This window comes from Anopheles darlingi, chromosome 3 (assembly GCF_943734745.1).
Source record: "Anopheles darlingi chromosome 3, idAnoDarlMG_H_01, whole genome shotgun sequence".
Taxonomy (NCBI): Eukaryota; Metazoa; Arthropoda; class Insecta; order Diptera; family Culicidae; genus Anopheles; species Anopheles darlingi.
The window spans coordinates 17618967-17633462 of record NC_064875.1 but is presented as its reverse complement, the minus strand read 5'-3'; the positions used below and the strand labels follow the sequence as shown (position 1 = coordinate 17633462).

The 14496-nt window shown below is 48.5% G+C and overlaps 1 protein-coding gene across 1 annotated transcript in view; it reads left to right on the top strand.

Annotated features, from left to right (window-relative positions):
• The window catches only part of LOC125953484 (zwei Ig domain protein zig-8-like), a 54386-nt gene that overhangs the window by 6771 nt on the left and 33119 nt on the right, over positions 1 to 14496 (top strand). The window contains exon 2 of the mRNA XM_049683095.1: positions 10519 to 10808. The gene's annotated coding sequence lies outside the window, so the exon portion shown is untranslated. The remainder of the gene's footprint in view (positions 1 to 10518; positions 10809 to 14496) is intronic.

The window sequence follows — 14496 nt, the reverse complement described above, 5'->3', positions numbered from 1 at the left end:
TTCCCAGCACGTCATCGTCCTCGTCCTCGTCGTCGTCGTCATCGTCATCATCATGCCCAGTTACTCGTACTTGGTTTTCATTGCTGCCCGGAGGAATAGTGTCCCCTCCCCGGCTACACACAGAGACAAGTGGCTTGTGGACATACGTACGCACACGTACACGCACACGCACACGCACGCTCGTACAAGATGTCCTTCTAGCGAGATCGAGGCGACAGATAGAAGAGGGTCCCACCGTACCATAAATCACACAGAGCGGCTACAACTCTTCTGTGTGTGTGTTCTCGCTCGGTTTGCTGCTTCTCGCTGGCGAAGCGGCACCAAGTGTACCAAGTGTATACGTTTGCCGTCGCAGAACCGCAGGTGATGCTGGCTGCTTCGCCGCCCTTCGCCTTGTGGTGGCCATTTTTTCTTCCCCATTTTTTACTCTTTCATTTGTCGTTCGGTGTTGGCGCCCGATGAAGCGCCATAATGCAAACGGACTGGCGCAATGCTGCTGCTGCTGCTGCTCTTTCTCGATTGTTAATCCGTTCTCGTAGCTTGCGCTACTTGGATGCAAACCGAGCGCCTGAGCCTGGGCTGCCAGCTTGGAGGTTGCTCTGAACCTGCCTTTGGACTATGTTGAACTAATTATCGCAATGGAGGATCATCCTTTCTCACCGGTTTGCCTTTTTTTCCTTCCTTCCTTCTTCTTGTACACCTCTACGCGTTTATTGTATTTTGTTTCGGTGCACTGGAGTGTGATTGTTGTGCAAAAGAGATGCACTTTTGCAAATGAAACCTGTATGATGAGAATAAGGCTTAGTGTGTCTGGCTTCATTGTTGTTTTGCTTGGAGCATTCCAGTGGTGGTCCAGTTCTTATTTTGCCTGTGTGAACAAAACGGTGCATTTTTCGTGTCGTTCCTGGGATGTAGATTTATTTATCAAACGAAAAGATAGTTTTTCAGATCAAACAGGATTTTTACAGTATGACGGATGCAATTAGATTTATCAAGTCGAACTAGCGTGTAAGCCTATGTCAATGCTTGTTGTTTCTTTGCCCAGTAAGGCCTTGTTGAGCAATATCGCATTGTAATCCGATTTATCAACGCGTGCTCAGTGTGTTGCGGCTTCCAGTTCCAACCGACACTGAAGGTCTATGGCCTTTACAATGGCTTTTGATGGTTGACGTAATCGAGTGCCAAGTGTTTTTCAGTTTCTTTTTCCTAGAAATTCCTAAAAGTAGTAATATTAAATGGAAATAGTTACTTTTTTGTGCATCAGATCTTTATCTTCAAACAATCTGATGGTCTACAAGAGTTTATCTGAATCTACAGAAATCTGAGTCTGAAAAGAGCATTTGTGGCACGTATCACAATTTAACAAAAAGCAAAAAACGTCGATTTAAATCATACTTTTCGAGGAGCATCGCATGGAGCATTTATGGTCTATCGAATACAGCATATGGACGCTGCTTTGAGCAATTTGAAATGGTGATTAATAAAATGGCAAAGTTACATTAACATGAGTGTAGACAGAGATACTAAGACCAATATTTCATAAGTTGTTAAATAATAAATTCCCGGCATCTATCTCTACGATTATTAGAAGCCACTGAAACAGTTGATAGTCAATTTATAGTTTAAGTGGAACAATTCTTGAATTTCCATGTGATGGTCACGTAAAATGGAAAATGTAGATCATTACCAACCAGCTTTTTTTTAACATATCTAAGGACGAACATGCCGTACCTTTTATTATCAACAAGAAATCAAGAACGAAGGTTTGAATGCTTAAGTAGCGACAAAAATACTCGCTACTAAAACTAATAATGGCTGCTCTAAAAATACAAAACAATAATTTACAGAATGAAAATACGGTCTGGTCGTAAAATATTTTTTAAAACTGATGAACCGTAATTTTATATAGTAACTGCTTTTCCTGACATCAGAATACCACCTTTGCGTAACGAAAGGACGTGCACTGGCAATGTAGTACTACGAAAACTACTATAGCGTACGAAAACTGCCGAAAAGTGGGTCACCAAACGACTTTTCGGCGAAATGGAAAAAGTTTAGTGGCAATCCAACCAAGTATTAAGCTGAAATCTGCTCAAGATGAATGGAAACGGATGAACGGAAAGATATTAAAATAACTTCTTCTTTCCAATGAAATCCATCGACGATGAAAACTATGAAGTACGGAGGAGAGCCAGGCTGATTGAAAACTCATCATTTCCTAATTTTAAGAATATATTCTTATTTATACACTAGATACAAACAAGTCCGAAAGTCTTCGGTGTATTCGTGTATCTGTCGCGTAATCGCACAACAATCATAAGTTTAATATTAAAAACTTACGCAAGTAAAGAATTGTGTGCTAGCCGAATCTCTTGATAGAAAGATGGTGGTGTGAGAAATTTCCTGCGAATATTCAATTCCACCTCGAACTCATTAATATCAATCAAACAAGAGAGAAGAAAAAGAAAACCAACTTGCAATCCCTTAATAGACTGAAACATTGATTGGCACTTGTACGCTCAGCCATCTCAGCGCCAACTTCAGCAACAAATAGCTCACCATAGCGCTTCTTGAAATACATGATGGTGGCCTACCTCTCATAATCGCTACGTCGACCCTTTTCTGGAGTCACTTGGCACTTGATGGAGACCGAAAATAGCGAGAGAGAGAAAAAAAAACCATCCTTCATTCCAAAGGGCCCGCATCCATCCACCCGTCCATCCATCCATCCATCGTACCTCATCATCTGGCTCCATTTCATTTACTCTCCAACAGCAGTCCACCTTACACCAACCCCCTTTAGTCCATTGACGAGCCACGAGGTGGATTGACAAATAATCAATCCAAGAGCTTAGCACAAGGCTCAAGCGCCGCAGAAGGAGGCGGCATTCGCATCCTTCGAGTGGTCGAGTCGAATCGAGGTGTCGGCTACATGCCCGTAGGCCTTATTTATATCCCGTCACAGCCAATCGATTGCCGCGCCAACGGTCCACCACCACCGCTCTCACTACCACCAGCGCACGGCAAGGAGATTGATTTTTCTCATTAACGAACGCGCCGCTCACCTAAAGGCTTATTGCCTCTTTGATCCAATTTCGCTAAACCGATACGACACATACACGCACACACATACAACAACAGCTCTCGCGGCCTGAAGTTGAGGGTTGTTCTGTTCGTCAGGGTGGGGGGGTCTTTCAAATGAGATTATGCCTCATTCGGACGCAAATTGGCAGCGCGACACGAATGTGTGACAGACGCGGACGAGAACGCGGACGAGACGGCGGGATGGATGGATGGATGGACGGACGGGATGGCGTCGAAACATCATCATTCAAATGGCTGTATTCTGCCGCAGCACACTGTGTGCCTGTGCCTGAGTGTGTATGCGTGTGCGTGTGCTTTTCTCACGAACAGCCAAGCCTGCTTGGATGGCCTTAAGCCATCGGCAGGAGTGGTGAGTGGCAGCCGGAGCGTGCGATCCGTAGGACAAACTGGTCCTAATTGAAAATCCTTCTCCGTCAGTTTCACCGCCACAGTTGGAGAGCCACAGCCATCACGCCACACAGCCATTCGGCGATTCTATTTGTCGTTTTGCCATCCACACACACACACACACACACATGCACACACCCTTGAGCCATTCCGCAGTTCACATCCGAACGGCCTGGGGGCGGTGGCTTTTCCGTTTCCGGTTGCTGCTGCTGCTGCTGCTGCTGCTGCTGCTCCTGCTTCCATTCCATCAGTCGCCAGAGTGCCGGTTGTCTTAAACAACAACAACAATAACCACAGCGCCGGCCAGAGATACCTGAAGGTGTTCTACTACTGCTGCTACTCCGACCGACAGAGCTCTTGGTTGCTTCGTGTCATGGCGGTCTGCTGGTAGGATAAGGACAAAACCTTCTCCGCCTCTTCCTCCTCCCAGAGCCAGAGTGGTAAATCCCTTGCCTGCGCAGCGCTGCGAGTGACAAACAATGGCCAGTCAGCGAGCAACAGAAAACAAACCACAATAACACACACACAGCGCACACACACACCGTGGCCCCAGCGTGGATCCGGCTCCGGAAAGTGACAAAATCTAATAATCTAAAGTTGTACGCCCGGCGAACAAACCACTTCAAAAACAGTAGTTGGCACATTCGTGACAGCTTAACTCGACCTCGACCCCGATCTCCGACCCTCCGACACAGACACGGCGCAACCACACTGTTCGGGTTTTCACTTCTCCCGTGAGGTTCACTAGACGACGGCTGTCACGGCCTGCCTGCCTAGAAACCTGCTGCTGCTACTGCTGTGTGGTGCGGTGCAAAACTGTCAAAGCTACCGATACGGTACGGGGATATAGGACGTCCTCGTAGGAGGCTGCGACCAGCGAACGCTGAATCCGCTGACAGCTTATTAAAAATCGATCCATTCCGGGCACGTCCCAGATTGACTTTTTACTCGCGCGTAAGCCTAGCGGAGCGAGCGAGCCAATCCGAGAGGTCGGGGCAGCGAGCAAGGAGAGTGGGTGGGGTGCTGTAGAGATCGGTGTTAAGCGGATCAAGAGCGATACGCCGCCCACCCCTGGTTGAGTGGTACGATAGAGAAGCAAAACACACACACACACACACAGGCACACAGACACACGGGCACACTGACACAAGTGTAGAAGATGCCTCACTACGCGACCAGAGATAAGCTGCGACGTCAGCGGGCACTAGCTCCCTCCCTTCAGCAGCAGCAGCTACTAGCAACTTTGTAGAGAATCGTGAAGATTCCCGGGACACGGACCAAGAAGTGGCTTGTCACTACACTCAGTGTATGTGTCTGTGTTCGTGTGTATGGCTGTGTGGTGGCTGTTGTCGCTGATGTGTCGTTGTATCCTGTCGTGTCGGAAGCTGACGTGGCTACTTGACACATTTGTCGACTCTCGAAAGGCGTTAGTCCGGATGCCGTAAAGCCGGACACAGATACACACACACACACACGGGTGCCATCGCCGCGAGGACATCTATCTTCTCTAGCTCCTACACACACACACACACACACACACACACACACAGACACGGGCGGACCCGGACTTAGCGCGCTTAATTACTCCGTACGACACTAAACTTGCTCGTCCTTGTACGACCTCTCGTTAGCTGCAGATGTGACAATCGCTTCTTTGGCGTGGCGATGGGTGCCAAGCTTCTGGGTAGCATCCTCTCTCACTCCTTTCCCTCCTCCCCAGGGGCTCTATTGTTCTGTTCGTGCAGTTACACATAATTATGGGGAGTGTATTTATGATCCCCATTCTGACAGCTGCGAAAGCCGTTCGCTGTCCATCGTCCAGTCCGCCCAACTGGACGACGGTCTCTGCGGCCATTTCACCGATGGGGTGCCGTACATGGGTTTTGCTGATCATGCTGGTGGTGGAAGTAGTCGTTTCGCAGTTCATGACATGACCATTACATTAACGCGCGGAACTACACCCCGTCCCCGGAATCCCCGGGCCCCAAATGAGGTCCAAACTCAAACCCGGCCACCGATGATACTCTCGTTTTATTGCTGTTTGTTCAACATTGAACACGGCCCACATTGGGGCGTCGGGGACACCCCTCGCCAATGGTGCCCTCACAATGTGGAGACAAAGTTTTGATTCAATTGGAATGTCATTTGGAGCGCACCGATCGGTGTGGACGGGGCGGGGGACGTTAACGCGACTGCCAATGATGGGAGTAGAAGATTGGGTTGGGCCAGTTGGCCATTGGCACACCAAAGTTCGCTTCCCGCAATTCGGTTCCGATGCTGCCCGGAAAAACGATCCCGGAAATCGGGATTGAACCCACGGACGTGGGACGCAATTCGGTGACGCAAAGTTGGCGTGGCCTCTGAGTACCTTTTGGCCCGATAAACGGCCCATAAATGGCACGGCATGACGATGCTGCTTTTTTTTTGTCGGGGAAAGTCGAAATTTTGTTGGGAAGTGTGTTAGGAAAGTTTGTGCCATTTTTTGGACCAAGAAATACCCGAAAATCGTTTTCCGTCCTCCTCCATGTCGCAATTCCGGGGAATGTGCTCGAGATTGGTACATTGATGGTGGGACTCAAACTTTGGTTCCCATGAACCTCAACTCAATTCGACTTCACTTTAATCCGGTCAAATTTGATCGCCATCATGCTAGGATGCCCGGGGATACTACGAGGGGAATGTAAGGGGAACCATTTTCTCGTTGCGTTGCGCAGAATGCAAATAGAGAAAATGCCTTGTAAAATCCGCCTTCCTAGAGCCCGCGGAAACCAACGCGGAAACCATCACGAATTGTTAGCCCGAAAGTTATCGGATCCGCTCATTAGAGAAACTCCAATGTTATCCTTGAATTGGCAGAAAAGCAGCCAAACAAACCGTAACTAGCGTCGCGATCGTCGCTTGGGTACGGAAGCATTTGAAGCGTGGGCCCCGGGAAGTACCGGGAAGCCCACTGATGTCCAGTCCCCCTCCCCTCATGCCAGTGGTGATGTCCGGAAATCCTTGCTATTTTGCGGAAAGCTACGCCATGGCTTCGGCTTCGCGAAAACTGTTTGTTTACAGGCTGCAGCACGCTGCGTACATTTCACTTCGTTTGGGATCTGTTTTTTGCTTTTCTTTTCCAAAACTTTTGACAAACTTTGTTGTTTTTAGTTTGCGGACAATGCTGCCTAAGTCCAGCGACGGACGAACTTCGAAGGCGCTTTTGGGAAGAGCTCCTTCTTTGTTTGTCTCGCGCTACCGCGCTGGTGCTCTAGTTTCCATTTTCATCTGAAGGCTACTGAGGTTTTTTTGTTGACGTTTGACGTAATAACAAACTCTTGGAACATCGCTTGACAGGCGAAGAAAGTAATCGTAAAATAGTTATACTAACAATATTTGCAATAGTTATCCCCGTATTAAGGAGTTTAGATGCTTCACATTTGATTGAATACAAACCATCACACCATCACGTTTGATATGCCATGCCATGTCATGACGTAAGCCTGTCACAGGCCACAACAACCGAAACTTTCTCTGTGCAGATCACGGCCCAATGGCATCTCATTAAGCAACCGAAAATTGGATCGCAACGGAAGCCGCCTTCCCTTTTTCTACTTCATCAGTGACAGACAATCGAGATTGCTACATTCCCCACTATGGCGTAAGACGGAACAAAGCCCCGAGTCGTGATAATCATCTTGATTCTTCAAACGCTACTGAGCGACACTTCGCGAGTACGCGGCGGTAATGACATCGCCATGACTGTTGTGAATAGTTGTGCGAACAAAGTTTACGCTACTTAACAGCCAAAAAGTACTGGCTCACTGCCCGTTATGTAACGCCACCACTATCAACGACCCTTTCCTCGTGCTCGTGCCAGAGCACTCCAGGGACCGACATAGCCCGGAACCTACTTCTCAATCATTGCGAGCGCATCAAACTAAGCGTTGTTTGTCAAGCACAATCAGCATCGTCATCCGCAGTAGCAGCTGCAGTCAGCCAGCCAGCCAGCCAGCCAGCCAGCCAGCAGGAGCAGCTACATGCACCATCATACCGTTGAGTGAGGACCGACCGGGTTAAGATGCAAGTCGCTGGCAGACGCGGCTGTGGACATGGAGGACATGGAACAAGTTTTAATAAGTTTGCCTATCGGAGTGGCGGGCGGCCGACCTGGCAGATTGCTTCCAAGGAGATCCGTGCAGCATCGCTGAGCACTTGGGGCAGCATCCTTGGGACGTGAAACGTCAACTCTCCTCTCTCTCTCTCTCTCTCTTTCTCTTGCACTCCGTTCGCTCATCCGGTGATTACCGTCAGAGCCCGAGCCGAGAACTATTTATCGTTCTGTACGATGCGAAGTGAAGCGAAAACCATCGAGTGTACACGGTTTTTGACAAGAGCAGCAGCAGTAGCAGCAAGTTTTTGATCAACTTCCTCTACCACAGATTCTGTGGCACATCAGAGCTGTCAGACTGCAGTAGTAGTAGTAGTAGGTTGCTCGCAGCACTGCAACGGCTTCTATTCGCGTTGTTGGAAAGTAAAACTTTTCGCCTCCTTGGATCCAGTGGCGCGCAAACATCGTCCAGGCGCTGTCTATGAGTGTGTGTGTGTGTGTGTGTGTGTGTGTCAGTGTTATGGTAGCTGCCATCATGTCTTACTTGCTTTGTTTTGTTGATGTTTTCGGCTCCTCTTCTCAAGTCAAACGATCTTCTCGTCTCTTGCAGCAGGGATAAGTGCAGAGAGCAAGAGGCGACCGAAGACCGAGGCGTATTGAGCATTCTATTCCTATCTTGCCGGTCTAATGCTTGCTTCATGGCCACCCCGTCCAGGCTCCAGGGCTGCAAATGATGATGGTCCCAGCTTCCGAGGGGTGACTTTCGAGCTTTTCCGATAATCCCGGGTGTGGGCACAGCTTTTTCTTTTATGGATCACCATTAAGGGTCCTCCTTCGCCACCCACACCAGATTGCTTTCCGGCTATTCTTTTTTTTTTTTGGGGGGGGGGGTTTGGGTTTTGTTTTATCTGGCCAACGCCTTTCGGAAAAAACGGGAGTCTCGCTTCACCCCCCTGCCCACAAATTGCAATAAATATAAATTGAGGTCTTACACTCTCTCTCACACACACACACACTGGCACACCTTTGCAAACATTTGGGAACGTTGGGCCCCCCCGGATACCGAGAGCATCCTTGGCGAGGCACTTTTGGCCAAAGTGGAAAGCAGTTAGTTAACAACATTCCGATTAAATTTGGATTACGAACCGTCATTTGTTTTGGTCTGGCCTTGGGATGGGATCGACCGACCGACCGGGATCCTTTTCGAGCCTTCAAGGACTGTGGCTAGCAGTTGTTAGAATGACCAAAAGTGGCTGAAGGAGGAAGAAAAAAACAAAACAGGAACAATAGCAAGGACAACCGGATCCCACACAAAAGTCGTTCTCTCTCTCTCACACACGCACACTACATCCAATAGAAGGTACTGAGTGGTGGTGGTGACGGGGGAAGGGGTGTGGCAAGCATCCTTCCGGAAAATGATAGGACTTAAGGTGGGTTAATAAATTGTGTTACCACCGAAAGTGAATCCCGGTTTGCGAAGGTTTGCAACGGGAAAAAAGGGAAATGGAGTGAAGGAAGGGTAGATGAAGATGGAGCTGGGGCTGATATAACGATGAAATCGGAAAATAACAACCCACGGCCAACGACCAACGCCGCCGCCGCCGCCACCACGCCTCTGGTCTAAGATACGCAAATGTTTTCGGCGAGCCGTTTGTCCGTTCCGCATCGTTTCGCAAAGGCTTACGAGTGAAAAGATTACCCCCGTCGCTACCCTCGAAGGGGTGTCGGCCAAGGGCTGGTAGCGACCGGAGCGACAGGGAGTGTCAAGCAGCGAACAGCGAGGAATGCAAATGGAGTCTCATTTTCGTGCGAATGTTGCCCCGCGGCGCTTGCTGCGATGGCTTTCACTTTTGCACCCCTTTTTTCTATACTTTTTCTCTCTCTCTCTCTCTCTCTCTCTCTCTCTCGTTTGCCCTCTGAACGCATTTCCGCTGGAACTCGATTCATCTTTGCCCCTTTCCCGGGGGCCATCCAAGACCTTCATCAAAGTGCGGGCGGCGCGATTCTTTTTACAAATCTTTTCTTGCCAAGCCAACCAACCGAAGCGAAGAACACAAGAGAGAGAAACAGACACAGCGAGAAGGAAATTCTCTCAAGGTACGGGAGGAAAAAAAAGAAAAGGCTTCTCCCCCCGTTTTCCGGAGGCCAATCCTTAAAACCGTCTAAAACGAGAAGCTCGCCCCATTGCTGGCGTTTGGTGTCAGCTTACCGTGGGAAAATCATTTTTCAATAAACCACCCCCGGCAGCAGCACCACCCCCATCCACCCCCAATAGAAAAGGTTAAATGTCTGTCCCTGGCGGCTATCGGTCTAGTGTCCTTTTCCGGCCCAAAAGGTACGCCCGGCACTGGTATGCTGGCTATTTATAGGTAGGCCACCGTTGCCCGTTGGCGACCATTTTCCACTAAAATGACATTTTATAGTGTTTCGGGGGCGGTGGCATAAGGACACACACACCGGGTACAGTTTGTCACGACGCCTGCGATGCTGAGCTATCAAACAAACTGTGTGATGTTGCCGCAGGCGGCAGACATTTGCGCTGATGATGAGTGCGTCCTGCGCTCCTGACCTGACTGACTGATGGGCTTCGAAGCAAACGGGGGAAGAAGGGTGCAAAGGGATGGGGTGGTGGTTAAGGTGTTAAGGCCTTCAACGTCACCGCGCAGTCACCACCAGTCGGCGTTCCGCATTCCGTTGGGATAAATTTTATGATTTATGAGGATCTGCGCAACTTCGCAACCCCTCGCTCCCCGGTCGAGAAGGGTGCTAACCATTTCCTGTCACTTCACCGTTGCGAGTGCGCGCTCTCGCGACCAACGAGCACACCATTCCTGAGGTGTCCTCGTACACAAACACCAAACTAATCGCCATCATTTATTCGTATGCTCTCTCTCTCTTCCTTTTCTCTCTCTCTTATGTTCACTATCTATCTGTAGGTTTTCCAGTTTATAGTACAGCCAGCGGCGTCAGAAAGTAGCACCGTTAGCCCAGAGAGAGAAAGAGAGAGTGAAGCCAGTAATCATCAATATTATTATCAGCGAGCCGAAAGGAAACGGCTTTCGCGTCAACCTTACGACTACACAGACGCGCGCGGTGGCCAACGGTGAAGAAAAACACACCACCGGGAGTAGTCTCGAGCTCGTAACCTGTAACCTTGATAGCGGGCACCGAGCAAATCTGCCGGCCACCACCACCACCACCACCACCGCCCTCCACTCATTTGATGGTAAGTTGTCAGCGAACATAAAGGCGAACGAGCAGGAGGCGCAGCAGGATATGTTATGGACCGGTGTGTGTGCGCTTTATCATGCTTGGTACCGATGGCAGACGCCACATTAACCGGTGGGAAGGGAGGGCTATAGACTTCAATCACAAACGAAGCAGCAACACCGGTAACGTTTCCCCTGCTTGATTCGAAATACGCCTCCAATAGACGGCACCGATGACGACGACGACGACGCCGGCTAGGACATCGAGTGATCACTGAGTAAATGATAGTAATCTACTCCCTCCCGGGGGGTCTGCGCGCAATGGACCGAGGGAGCTAACATTATTATTATGATGGCGTGGCGTGGCGTGGCGTTACCGTCCGTAAGGTGCCATCTGCCATTAATAGCGTGCTCGTTGTGAGAAATTATCACGTCACCGGGAGCCCCGGGCAGATCCGGGTTTTTCCCATCAGTAGTGATGCGCTTTAGGGGGGGGGGGGGGGGACTCATCATCATTCGATTCGTACGTGAATCGTTCTGTCATCGCTTATCATCGGGGCCGGGTTAGGACGAGCTAGGGGGAGCATCACATCGGACGCGCGGAAGCTCACTATCATTTGTTATCGATGAGTGGCTTTAGCCTCCCGGGGAAGGGGGATGAGTAGCATGCAGTAATTGACGCAGAGTATCCTGTGTCGCGTTACCTGTGCAGGAGCGAATTGCAGACTTCCGGGCGTTTCGAGGAGTATGCTCGAGGCATGCTTCGATCATCGGTTGATTGAAATGGATCGCTTACCGGGGTCGGATTTGCATCTCTCAAATGCTCCAATGGTAATTCGTTATACTCTCAATATGTTACTGATTGTCGGCATGTTAAAATGATGACAAGTCTATAGATGGTACTCAGGATATGTTAACGCGTTCCCACTTATGTTCTTTTGCATTTCCATCAAAGCGGTATCGATTGCTGATTTATTTCGAATTGGAATTCCTGCGATTTTCCTTCGTTATTGTAATTGTTGGGTCTGTTCTCAGAATCACGTGAAATTTTCATCGGATAATGTTCAGTATGATCATGTGAAAAGACAGCTCCCCTACCCTCCATTTGCCTTTTTGAAACAAGCGAATTCATAGTACGCAAAGTTAAATCAAATGTTTTTTTTTGCAGCAATCCGACGATGCCGAAGCATTGAATGGTTTTCCATGGTCTACTATGAATTCACTTATTTCCAAAAGACAAATTAAGCGCTATGAGCTCACTTCACTTTATCAAACTTTGTCCGATGAAATTTTCAAGCGAATTTCAGAGTAGCACGCCTATGTGACTGTGCCAGCAATATGAACATTTAACGTTAATCGTTCATACTAAGGGATGGTTCTAAATGGTATTTAATTTACAACAGTGTAAACGTACCAAATTAATAAGAAAATGCTATATTATTCAACGCTTGAAGTGCCTCTCATTGCACTTTACGTGATCGTGACCAGTCTGCGAGGAATAAAACTAAACGATTCCCCCGTGATGCACTGTTTTGATTGAGCCAAAACCAAGTAAAAGCGTTTATCTAATGCAAATTTCAATTATTCATAACCTGCACTAACCTTCACCTCACCTCGAGAGTTGGTGCGCGACAACCTTGCTCACCTTCACGGTTCAAGCACTTTACCGCTATGCACGTGAAGCATCCAGCAAAACATATGCAATATGCGATTCATCTAAGAAGACATTGCTTCGTGCAATGAAAGTATGTTTTTCTTTCCTGCGAGCTGCTTTGTAGCAAATCAAACACATCTAAAACAATATTCAGCTCAATCAGAGGCCATTGGCTTACTAGCTGCTACATACGCCTCGCAACAGATTAGAGTGTATGATATTCATATTTCAATTATTACGGTACACATATTGTACCGCAAATTGTAAACTCTTGAATATTAAAAAGTTAATGCAAAAGGCTATTTTCATACCATGCTGACTGATTCAGAAATGAAGAACGGCACAGCATTACCGGTTAGCGGCCAGCAATAACACGGATTGGCATGCTCCTTCCGTTTCCACAACCACCGAAACCATGCAGTTTCCCGAAGCAAACTTCCAAGAAGGAGGCACCCCAAAAAGGATTTAATAACCATCAGGCACCACTTTCGCTAACGGATGCTGACACCAATCTATCCCAACTCTGCATTGCTATGATACGTGAACCAAACTTTCGCGGAATGGGATTGGGATTGAAAAAAAGAAAAAAATAAACCATTCTTCGGCCGCTGGACGAATAAATAGATGTTTTGCTCCCAGAACCCTACTGCTACTAACGCTAACGAAGCCGGCCATGCCGGATTGTGAACTTCCGAGAAGTGCCGGAGGTCAAAAATATATCGAGCAAAAGTACGGCAGCGAAATTTTCGGCCCAAAATCGAGTCGAGCGACTCTGTTTTTATTTTCCACCTTTTTTTTCGGTAATCCTTCTATCGTCAAGGGCCGGAGGGAAGGGACGAAGGATGTTAAGGTCAAACATGTTCGAATGTGGATCATCGATTTTCGGCAGTCCCTGTAGATGCGTCCCCGGACCCCGGGTGGCCCGGTGGTCTATTTATCTCATCTCCGCATCGTTGCCGAAGCCGAGGGCATTATCATCATCGTCATCATCATCATCGTCAGCGGGATCGCTGTCATGGGACATGACACAGTAGTACAGCGGCAGTCATTTACCGTCTCTACTGTTCGAGTTGAGAGAGACGAGATTAAGTGAACGTTAAGCAACAGCAGAACGAGGAAAGGGAGTACAAAAAAAAATTAAAGGCCAACAACAAAATGTCGAAAGCCCACCAAACACACACACACACACACACATACTCATGCACACACTCATCCACGCACACACGTGCAGCAACCTTTAAAACAAACAAAAAAGAAGCAACGAGAACAGACAACAAAAGCGAAAAGATAATCGGTTAAGATGGGGCAAAATATGGAGAGTTCAATTTGAAGATGAGAGTTTAAGCTGAGTTGGCATCTTACGTGAGTGGCAGCAGCAGCATCAGCAGCAACAATGTTATCCGTTCGCCCAGCCGCTTACCTGTCCGTGCTCCTGTCGGTGAAGGCGTTGGCGAAACTTTCTAATGAATTTAACATGAAAGGAAATCAAGTCAACTGTCTCCCATCGCTTCGTTCGCCGGTTCGTTCGTTCGTTCGTTCGTTTGGCGCGAATGGCGCGCACACTTGGACCTTCATTTTTATCGCTTCTCGAACTCGGTGGGCCCCACCTCCAGCACATCCACCATCCTCCACGTTCCTGCCATCCACGTGTGCGCCATTTTTCGCGCTCCGCCTGTGCGGCTTCTGCACTTCTGGGGCATAATTATTTTAACGTTTAATTTTGTATGGCCCTCCCCGTCCTCCCTTTCCAAGAACCGGAGCCTCTTTTGCTAATGTGCGCTGCTGAAAATTGGAACGCGGACCACCACGTGGCACTTCACGCCCGCAACTCCCACCGTGCGCGGGCGCGCGCGCGCCCCCCACGTTGCGACACGATTATGCGGCTTGTTTTTCAATTTCTTTCAAATTAGACACCGTTGCCGGTGTGTGTGTGTGCTGTGCACGTGTGTGTGTGTGTCAGTGGCAGTTTTAAGTGAAGGAAAAACTTCGTAAATGCCACCAGCACCAGCGGAATGGCAGAACATTTCCGAAGGAAATCCCGATCCGAAGCT